This window comes from Mercenaria mercenaria, chromosome 8 (assembly GCF_021730395.1).
Source record: "Mercenaria mercenaria strain notata chromosome 8, MADL_Memer_1, whole genome shotgun sequence".
Classification (NCBI taxonomy): domain Eukaryota; kingdom Metazoa; phylum Mollusca; class Bivalvia; order Venerida; family Veneridae; genus Mercenaria; species Mercenaria mercenaria.
Window position 1 is genome coordinate 10,609,836 of NC_069368.1, and position 12,240 is coordinate 10,622,075.

General features: G+C 35.2%; 1 long non-coding RNA gene across 1 annotated transcript; it reads right to left on the reverse strand.

Moving 5' to 3' along the window:
• Nucleotides 1-7,791: 7,791 nt before the first annotated feature.
• Nucleotides 7,792-10,890, reverse strand: LOC128558946 (uncharacterized). The gene is made up of 3 exons (XR_008371975.1): nucleotides 10,745-10,890; nucleotides 10,376-10,493; nucleotides 7,792-8,639 (listed from the first exon to the last, which is right to left on the reverse strand). It is a non-coding gene; the product is annotated as an uncharacterized LOC128558946 (long non-coding RNA).
• Between the last annotated feature and the right edge of the window lie 1,350 nt (nucleotides 10,891-12,240).

Here is a 12,240-nt window from a genome sequence, read left to right on the forward strand (position 1 = left end):
ATTTTTAAAATGCATCAAAATTAACATAAATTTCTAAGTAAAAAGGAACATAATTCATGAAAATCATGCCAGAATTATGGACCTTGTGTCATATGATGTAGGTGATTTTGTGGAACAACTATCTTAAGTCCGAATCAAATCGATTCAGTGACTGAGATAAAGTTAAAGTGCCTGAAATTCTAAGTAAAAAGGGGTATATTTCATGAAAATTAATATTGGTGCATGAGTTATGACCCTTGTACCATATGATGTGGGTGATGATGAGGAATAACTATTTTAAGTTTGAAGCAAATCCATCAAGTAATAACAAAGATAAACAGAAAGTGTAAATAACTTTAACCAAGGCGAGGACGCGGAAAAAAACGCCGGCGCCGGGTCGAATAGGATAGCAGTCGAGCTAAAACTGATATACACACTCAACTTCCAACGTCGATCGCCTGAAGGCTTTCCGGGTATTATTTAAATGTTCATGTCATTCAATTAAAAGAGCACATTTACAGTTAAACGAATGTGGAAGGAAAGTTTCAGTACATTCAATAATGGATACTGAACTACCCGCTTACATGAAAAATTTTGACATAGAAAATATCTGTTAATTCATTTGGATATCAGCATAGCGCTTTCTGACAAGAATATTTCTAGAATTGATCGATATGCATGAATAGAAAATACATGTATATAAATAAACGGTTTGTAAAACAAATGCGTCCTGCATAATCCATATCGACTCATTTTCAGCCCTTAGATCATCACGAGTTACTAACCACCAAAAATAAAGGGTCATCTACTGACCACGAGGAATTATCCTATAAAGTTTGTGACTGTATTCAAAAGCGTTACTGAGCTGAAACTGTTTTCAGTGTAAAAGTTATTGTGATCTTGACCTTGGACATATTGACTCAGAAATGAATAATGGTCATTAACTGACCCCTGGCAGTCAACGTAAACTGTTTGAAGATGTCGAAGGGTTCAAACGTTTCCGAATTGAAACTAATCTCAGTTTCGCGTTCACTGTGACCTTGACCTTTGGACCTACTGATCCCCCCTCCAAAATAGGATTCATCATCTGCACATATACAATTATCATGCGAAGTTTGACAACTGTTGGCCAAAGTGTTCGTTAGTTACTAAACGGAAACCAAGTTCAATGTCAATGTCAGTGTGACCTTGAAACTTAAACAACAGACCTATTAAGGGTTATTATTCTATGAAGTTTTACCGTACATCGTTTTGATTTGACCTAGTGATCTTGTTTTTTTTTTTTACCGAAGTTAACATGTATCCAGCATTTAAGGATGTACGAGCGAATTTTTTCTAACGTTTAGAATTTTTTCATACCCTGTGAGCTTGAAGAACACGAGTTTCTAAGACAAACAAGAGCAGAAAAAAAACATAGGTCACCGAACTTGTTTTAATTTTATAGGGTATTTTCTTCACCCACTGTTTACGCATTTTCTGAAATTTTGTAAAATTGAAAAAATGTTGGTACTTTATAATATCCTACTTAATCTTACAGTGATTTCAGGTCTTACAGTTTAATATGAATATATGGTGATGTCAGTATTATATAAGCATAAATGTCACTAACAAATCTTTTTAATTTTTACATGTTGACATAATTACCCTACCCACTTTATTTTCAATGGAAAAACGTATTTAGATCTACAAACATTTTCAAAATATTTTGCAGCATTAATGACACACAAAAATGCTTCAAAATGGAAAGAAAAAAAGTTGGGGTCACCGTGCATCTAAGAGATTTATTAAGAAAAAACTGTTAAAAAGTGGTGAATTTTGGTATTTTTTGTTCTTTTTGTTTTAATTTATAGTTTCTAGATAATATAAAGTGCTATCTTGAAAACTTTTATTTATTTATAGCTTAACATTATATGTATCAGTCAGAAAAAATATCAAAACCAAACCTGATCTACTTTAATAGATATTTGAAATTACCTACCCCTACCCCATTGTAAATCTTACGTCAATTTTAGACAAATGCCCATATTTTTTTTATTTTCCTCCACTACCTATAAATAATTATGAATTTTCCACTAACTCCCACCACCTATTATTATTCAGCCCCGGCCGAGGGGGCCCGTGCCCCCCCCCCCCCCCCTCCCCCAGTTGGCCGAGAAATGACATGTACTCATCAAAGATGCCCCTCAAAATTTAGACCAAGAAATGCACCAGAGGCCACCATTTCATACCTGTATTTCAAAATTTCCAGGGGGAGATCCCCCTACCCCAACCCCCAGTCAAGAGGGGAGTATCGTACTCCTCCAATACCTCAAAATGTAGACCTAAAATGCACCAGAGGCCACCATTTTATGCATGTAATCCGATTCGCCCCTGACCCCTGAACCCCTACCTAACATGAGCAAAGGCGCCCCCTCGCAAACCTTGCGTCTCGGCGTTGATGTCCTCGTTCAAGACTGGTGCCCCCCCCCCCCCCCCGTCAAAAATTTCTGGATCCGGCCCTGTTATTAAATGTACAAAAATCGAAACATGGAGAGGTCTATTGTTATAACCGATGGCGGTAGTATTTACCGTTTTCCCTTTCTATATCTCAAAAACGTTGAAGAGTCACCAAATTGCTTCATTCCGCTTCGAAACTTCGCCATTAGAATAGAAAAATGTTTATACCCCACCCACCTGATTTATTATAACCTCACACGTAAAACATGTTCGTTTACCGGTGAAACAATCGTAATTACATGCCTGTTAGTGTATAAAGGTTAACATCCTTTCTTTTTGAAAGTTGAACTATAATAATACTCGAATGCAAAATATTGTATGAGCCTGTCACGGACGTACAGACACGATATAAATTAAAACTCTTAAGCATGCATTTTCATTAGGATGTAGAGCATTTTGTTTACAATTAAAGAGAATTCCTGTAGTTTTTTTCCTTTCATAGAATTTTTTTAAATTCACATATATGATAGGAAAATTTGTGCTGAAAACAATGAGCAAATAAAAACAATAGGTCACCAGGCTTGTTTTTGTGAAAAATTGTTTTGAACACACCCACTGTTGCTGAAACTGCCAGCGATTTTTTAACATTTTCATAATTTTCTGCTTTTTTATAAATACCAACCAAAATATACATCCAGGCAGCACAATACGGTTTTTTCTTTTTACAGATTTTATTATATACTTATTTGATATCATAGTCATATTTGTAATACTCTATCCTTACAATAATGGGTACAAATGAAAAAAAATATTGTTTCATATTTACTTTTGTGAACTTTTTCAATGAAAAATACCCATAGTGAAGAATATTTTTTTTAAATTTTGAAAAAACTCTTTCATAGATTTTTTTCTTTTTCTTCTTGTGTATAGATAATTGTATTGTGAGCACAAAAATGGCTAAAAATGTATGGGTCACCAGGCTAAATTTTATGTTAAGACCGCTAGAATACAACACCTGTTCGGACGGAAATGGCGCGAACCTGGCCAAATTGATTACATGTATATCTGCTAAAAGTTAAAAAAAAAGTTTTAAAAAAATCTTAATTTTTTCTATAATTGAATACTAAATAATCTGAAAGGTGATATTGTCTTATCAGTACTAAGTCAATTATCTTACATTATATGAACAACACTGTCTTTGTACTAAAATGCGATGTGAAAACACAACCACAAAAATAGCAAGATACCTGTCAGGCATGATACTTGTCAATACAACATAACCTAGTATCAACATTTGATTACTGATATAACTTATCAAAAATGTTATTTCATTCAAAATTCCTCATATTTAAGATTGTCTGTAACATGTTTCAACAAATGTTGACTTCAGTTCAGTTTTCCATAGAAAGTGTCGGCTGCGCAGAAAGATGCGCATAAAAAACTATAGGAATTCCCTTTAAATAAACGTTTTAACACAGTTATGTTTCTTGTGACGCGAAAATATATCGCCAATACGTAATTTTCTATAAGCGCGCGGTCATTACCGAAGGAGCATCCTGGAAGGCACGTGCAGTTTTCCCGCCTAAATACAAAGAAGAAACGTCTGCTTCCGGTTATCAAGAAGGCCCGATTTTTACGCATATTCATCTTTTATTATTCACGTTTCCATCTTAACGTTCACATCTGCAGGTGTGTTCAATCAAACATTAGGAAAATCTTCCGAACAATGTACGAAAATGTATATATCGATCCAGTAGTTTCTACTGAAATATCATGTTGAGTCATAAAACATACACGTATCATGCCCCACGCCGACAAGACTTGTCATTTCTTTGGACATGATATATGGAATATTTGTCAACCGTTTTAAGAATAATGACTTCACGCAGTACATGTTTTGGTAAACTTGTTTTAAAGACACTGTCCTCCAGATCGTACGACAACAGAAAAAAATGAAAAAAAAGTTAGATATCAAAACCACTATTGTTGTATTTCTTAAGGTTTTAAGACTTAGTTACTGACAGATTATGTTATAGAAACACCTAAGAATTAGTTGTTTTTGCGAGTTTTTCCATTCAAAGTACTGGTATAGTGTAGGTAAACTGCCTTTATATTTATTAAACGACCGCTACGCGCATATTTCTCAGTGGTGTATTGGTCAGGACCGAAGGAAATTTTTATTGCCGCGGCGGCCGGTGTTTGATTTCCAACTCGAGCATGTTTTTTTTTCTCTCTCGCTCTTGATTTGGCAGATTAGAAACAAAATCTCATGTTCTATTGTCCAAAATATGACAAACTTTTAGCGAAAATCTGGGGGTCAGTGCCTTTAAATGGCTAAACGCGAATTTTGAATTTTATGATGTTGGTTTTCTTAGCGACTTACACAATTTATTGTAAAAAGGTTTCCGAATCGGCTAGTGCTTCATAAACATATTGAAATACCCGAGTCAGATATGTCCTTAATATGGATAATGACGATATGTTATTTACGTCGGCATCGGATAATGAAATCGATACCATTGATCTATTAACATACGATTTCACGTGGAATGTGAACGCCAGTTTTTGTATTTGTGCGAGCATGGAAAAATTCGACTGATCTTCATGCAAATAATTTTTACTCAATTCACGCATGTTTTCGTTTCGGCCTGCCTCGATTTCACATTCTATTTCTTTTCCCGGCGTATGCGAAACATCCTTAACTGGTGGCATAACAACGTAACGTGCCAGTCAGAATATACGAGTGTGAATGCTGAAAGGCGGAAAAAACGAAATATCAATCGGTCTTCAGGGATTTCATTGAATTCTACACAAGTGCGAGATATAGGACATAATCGGTGACACGATTATATCACGTCAGTAAATGTTGATTGACAAACCTTCGGCGATTATGGACGCTGACTGCAAATTTAACGGGAATGAGACAGAAAAATGAAATATTTAATGACCAGAAATAAAAAAAAAGATCAAATTTCTTAGATCGGTAATGTCAAAATTGTGTTCCGTGTATCGCGGTCAGTAAAGGAAAATGTCCGTAAGTAATGAAGAGAGATTATCAAACACCACTTTCCAACCCCCCCCCCCCCCCACATAGTTTTAATATTTTTACAATCCTCCCACCACCCATAAAGACGATTTTTGCGATGATTATGATTTTCTGATGGACCCCACCACCCATAATTATGATTTTCCGATGGACCCCACCACCCGTCAATAGAAAATTCTGTTGCCGTCCGACACCCCCATACAGTTAATTCTGGAATCGCCCTAACCTAGTGACCTAAATATTTATCTAGATACTTGACATAGATTTCATAGAGAGAAATCAATAACTTATGATGATCAACTACAAAAGGATTTTGCAGACTAAAGTTTCCTAGTGTTGACAACAATTTCAAAATTGGCAAAGATTTCATGAGGACAAAAATTCTGACTAATTTCTATGATGATCAAAATTGAGCCGCGCCCTGAGAAAACCAACATAGTGGCTTTGCGACCAGCATGGATCCAGACCAGCCTGCGCATTTGGGCAGTCTGGTCATCCATGCTGTCCGCTAACGGTTTCTTTAATTGCAATAGGCTTTGAAAGCGAACAGCATGGATCGCTATTGCAATAGGCTTTGAAAGCAAACAGCATGGATCCTGACCAGACTCTGGTCAGGATTTATGCTGGTCGCAAAGCCACTATGTTGGTTTTCTCATGGCGCGGTTCAAATGATAGGTTTGGCATCTAGATCGTTAATTTGTATTTCTATGATCTGACACTGTGACCTAGTTTAGGATCTCAGGTAAACCAGTTTAAAACTTGACAAAAATTTCATAAAGATATAAACATTCTGACAAAGTTTTATGAAGATCTACTAGTATTAGAAAACCTAACCTCTAGTGTGAAAACAATGTTTTCCTATAATTTAATTTAGTGACCTAGCTTTTGACTTCATGTATATTGGTTTTATTTACGGTACCAACACAGCAGACACAGGAGAAATTATATGGTGCCAAACAGCGGTAAAAGAATTCGTTTAGCAGCTCATTTACATCAGAATGAAAATATCATGTCTGTATGAAATCAACTTTTTCATCTGCTACAGCAAACCGAGTATTTAATCTCTATATGTCGCTTATTACGTTTAAGCAGTGGTTGAGACAATTATTCTTACAAAGTTGTGTGAAGGTGGGTTTGAAAATGTGGGCTTTAAAAGTGAAAGCAAGGTTTTAGTATTAATATGTCTAGTGACCAAGTGTTTCATCTCAGATGGCTAAGTAATACCCCCTTCACATCTACGATTTTTCTTACGATTTGTGACGGATTCCACAAAGTCGTAAAAGTTCACCGATTCCCCACATTTACGAACTATTTAAGAGCTGTGTACGATCAAATTGCGATTTATTCCGAGTAATTACGATGCATTTACGACTAAAATTACCGATTTGTTCTGAGTAATTACGGATCAATACGATCGTTTTACGAGCTATTTACGAGTTATTTACGAGCTGTTGCGAGTGAATTACGGATTATTATGATTCACAAAAGGCTTTACGAGTACATTACGATTTGTTTACGAGTTGTTACAAGTAGTTACGTGTTAGATACGAGTATTTACGAATATCATGTTTTTGCAATTCAAATTTGCATTCTTCTTGTTGACTACCTCCTTTTTAGGTGGCATTGCTGCAGATATGATTGAGGTTTCACTCCTTTGACGTATTGACAGCACCTGAAAGGAACTGTTCGATTCGGTAGCTATTATGCCTCTCATAAATCGTAAAGCATACGTATTTTATCGTAAAGTACTCGTAAAGTACTCGTAAAGTGCCCGTAACATATCGTAAACCCCTCGTACCGCATCGTGAAAGAAAACTAAGTCTTTAAGATACGTTTACGAGCGCTTACGTATGGTTTACATGTTGTTTACGATACTTACGACTTGTTACGAGCTCTTTACGAGCTCTTTCCGAGCTATTCACCGATAATTCAAATCGCGGACGATCGTAAGAAATTTTTGACATGTCAAAAATATTACCTCAACGTTCACGATAGCTTGCGATCTTTTGCGAGTGGTGCCGAGCTATTAACGACTACCGACGAGCTATTTACGATTGCCTGCGACTGCCTACGAGTTGGCAAATCGTAAGGAATCGTAAGAAAAAATCGTAGGTGTGAAGGGGGTATAAGGTAGTTCTGCACGTTTGGGTAGAATTTTTTTACAATGTAGAATTCGATTAAACCCAATTTTTTCAAAACTTCAGAATTCGAATAGAAAATTCAGCAAATAAAAATGTTAGGGTTGTGTGCTTGACTTTTTGCTAGACTGGTTTGAATTTTTTGGAAGTCACACAATGTTTCATAAAGGGAGTCTATGAGAAGATCACAAATTTCATGTTTTTTTCAACAATATAGATTTTAATGAAACTTCTCACAGTCGTAAATAAACTTATAGTCTGGTCTATAATTTGATGAAATAAAATATTTAAGTCCGTGTGCTTATTTTTGTGATGACCATGATTTAAGTGAACCGCACATTTAAAGCCAATATAAACACATGTTTTTAAATTATTTAACTTTTCAGATGTTTTAATATCATATTTTAACTTTAGAAAGAAATTGACAGTGCCATTGTAATAAATTTACTCACGGGTTGCTATTGGTTTATGAAATGATTTTCGTTTCCGTACGCCGAATCAAGGCTTTATTCTACGTTTTCCGGATAAATGACATTACATCACCACTTCCGTTTTTTCAAATGTGCAGAACTACCTTAAGGGTAACATAATGAACAATTAAATTAACATTGTGATTACTATAGTATTAACGTTTCAATTGTTTGCTGACGGACACAGCGAAACCACAATAGCCATCACGGAGCACTTTGTGCTCAGGTGTGTTATAAACTTAACAAAATTAATAGTGAAGCAATAATGTTTATGCCACTTCTTGTGCTGATACAGGCAGTAACACGTCCTGACATGGTCTTTTTGTACTGTTGTAGAACAGCGCTGCAAATGTTCGCTTCGCTTATTGACTAAACTATTATTGTCATAAAATACATAACTTCTTCACTTATTAAGCCAACAGGGTTTGTTGAACACATATCTATACCAAATTCGCTGAAGATTGGACGAGAAATAAATCAGTGTTTTTGCTTTAAAGAACACAGTCTGCATTTTTCATTGTTGTGCTGCACTTGACGGATTATGACGGTGCTTGACTTCTTTGCTTTTACCTGAAATGTAATGTAGAAACGTATAACATATGAACACAATTTACTGTCCTATCTTTGAAATGTTAGAACGTGTCATATACAACGGAAATATTTTGTGTTCCACACTAATCATACACGCTTTTCGTGTATTTTGTAAAATATAGGACTGGCGACGGGTTATGTGGGAGACTCCATGGCAAATAGCAAGGGACGGACTAATTGGATATTTGTCCCCTTTTCTGCTTAGTCATGCCCTTTACGGTGTTTCTACTGTGTGGATCATATCATCATTTTTTATATCGGAACTACTCTTTAAAACCCTTTTGATTCCATATGACAGCGTATTTTGGATAAAATAATAAAATTACTGTATATTCATACATGTACACGCACGCACGCACGCACGTACGCACGCACGCACGCACGAAAGCACGCACATACATACATACACATCATATTGTAGAACCAATCTATATTTATAAAGAGCTATGCAGCACGCTAGCTACACAGGGACTGATTACACCAAACAGGAAGTGACTACTCAGTGTTAATGTGAAGTAGTCAAAGATGTAGTTCCATGCTGTTGATGAAATCTGGTATGAGGCATATGAGGATGTGGCAGTTATGATTTTGGCTTATGTTTATTGCTTATTGTAATGAGAAAAGATATAGACCATTTTCATTGTAAATTTCCAGAAATAAGTTTTATTCTTTGAGAAAATGTCTACATACGCGTAAGGGCTATTTTCATGGGAGCATTTTTAATGGCTGATGTTTCTCAGAACAGATTATTTTTCTAATATGTAACATAATATGTCAATATTTTTCTATTTTTGATAAGAAGATATGTCATACTAAATGACCATATATATGGTTTACATCAGCGCTGGTTTACATATCATTGAAATGCTCTAAAGTGCTGAAAATGAAGTCTAAACGCCTTTATCGAGTTCATATCAGATGCTGCATCTATTTTCACGAGTGGAACTTCCGCGAGTGAAAATTTAACATATGGTGTTCAAGAGTGAAAGATATTTTGATATTGCATGTAAAACAAACACACTTTCTTTTTATTTTACCTTTATACTAAAATGAACCCATTTTACAGCCTTACTAGTTGAATATGTATTATATATCTATAGCATTCTATATCTATTTCATCTATCCAATCGTGAACGTTAATTTGCAACACCGTTTTCACGTGACCGTACAATATATTACCATATTTGATGCACATGTGTACAAAAGAGCCTGTATTTTTTCGTATTTGGACGGTTCAACTGTCCAATGTTAAACATACAAAAAGCCCGAAACGCAAGAAAATGTTCCGAATGTAAACCGGTTGAAACAGGCGCTCTATGTGTTTTTTTTTTTCGTCTTGAAATCAAGAAAGCAGCAGAATCATTTCAAACTTAAATAAAATAGATATAGAATAAAAAGAACATTGTACTGTACAATACGAGATATATTTTGACTCCTAGCAGCTCGTCCAATATGGTTTTCTCAGCAACTCTTCCAAATATATCTCCGTATTGTACGGAACAATGTTAAATAACCTAAAAATATTTTTCACTGTGAAAATATCAGATGTATTTCAAGCTCGTATTTTGATAATTCATTGAAAAGCATGTGTACAATACGCTTGTATTGCAACTGTTCTTCTTGAATGTTTTGCTTTCTTGATGTCCTTATATATATTTATCACTAATACAGATTTTATCAATGAACGACTCAAAAATGTTTCAAATTATATTTACCTTTACTTGTCATCGTGCCACACCAGATTTTGATCTGCTGTTATTTCTGCAAGCCTGCTTTCAGTCTTGTTTCCTTAGACCACTGAGAAAGGGAACATCCATTCATGCCGATCCATGGCTGTAATTTTAAGGCGTTACAAATAAGCTTTTTAGAAAAAAATATTGAATTGAAAATAGTTAATAAAAACAAAATGATCACTCATTTATTACTTAATACTTAATTTCAATAAATCATACAATCGGGTATACATATATACAATCCTTTCTGGTAACTGTGCTCGATATATGATACATTTATTTAATAAAAAAATCGTTTCTATCACATGACAAAAATCATATTTTGCAGAAAAACCTAATGTCAAAACTTACTGGATCCTTTGCTCATTTCTTCCTTTAAACAAGTGTAGTCTGGTAAGGGTTCACGCGATGGGAAGTGTCAGTATATGGTTGATAAGGAAATGCCCTTGTGTGTAATAATGTAATAGTTGACTTTTTCAGCTATCCTATCTATAATTCTTGCAAATTCTCAGCTTTCTGTTTCGTCCTTTTCGACGTCCTATTCGATTCCTTACAGCAGCTGAAGATGAAAGAAAAAATGTTTAAAGTATTTTAACGATTCTTTTTGAAAATGTCTAAACAACTTTAACTACCTTATTTGTTTTTTAAAACAATACTTTCTTCCAATGATAAAATCATTGTCTGGTGTTTTGAAATCTTTTTTCCTAACGATACCTTACATGTGCGCTAGTCTTGCTTCCGACACAGGGGTGTAAAATTCCACTTGTCCGCTCGCATCATAATTGGCACGTGACGAGGCGCGCGATCGAAGAAAATATAACAGAATGTTCAAAATGATAAGCAGAAAGTGTAACATAGGCGTAAGAGCAGCGGGACCTGAAGGACACCCACAAATATGGTGTACTGCATGTATTTTGTTTGTCCCCGCCCCTCCACCACTCCTCTTCGTTCCCCGCACTTTTAATTAAAACAAGATTTTTTTCCATAGAAGTAACAAAAAAGTCCATTTGAGAGAGCATTAACATAAGAATTTGATGCAACGCAAATAGTCCAAAGATTATAGAAACATACTGTTCTAATGTAATGAACTTAGAGAGAGAGAGAGAGAGATTTAACATAACTACGCATACCGAACCTGAACCTGAAAAAACAGAATGCTTTATAGCTGAAGAAGGTTTTCATATATACCCCGAAACCTAAACCGAAATAAAAGCATGCACGTCGGGGGCCTAAATCGGGTTGAAGATGATTAAAAAGGACAGTTTTGCTTTTGCAAAATATATGTCAAATAATCATACAGGCTTTTTGCCGTGCAGTTCCGCGGGAATTAATATCTCTATGTATATGTAATTGTTATGTGTTTTATGTTATCCGTTCCTAATTTTGGCGGGAAAACTGCACGTATTTTTGTTGCGCTCCATCGGTTCATTAGCATAAAGTTCCATGTTGCCGTCATGGTTTTATATCAACAGAAACGATTCTGATTTTATTATAGAACGTAATCTTGAATTATTCTGTAAGTTTACTAAATGAAAATACGCGATTCTGAGCGTGAATGAATTTCGTTTCTGTACGACGGTAACTAGATGTTTATGAAAATTTTCTTGCGGAAATATTATTTTGATTATGCGTTAAGCTTCAAAAAGGACGTCAAGTTGAATCACAAAAAGACTTTTCACTTATTCTGGCGGACAAAAAATTAATTGCCAGCTGAATAATGTTTAATATATTCCTGTACATCTCGTAGTCTTACAAGCTCATATACTCTCCGTTTTTGAGGACAAACATGTGCAAGATACGGATCGAAATGGGTATGATTAACCAATGTTGCTATCAAATGTTATTTT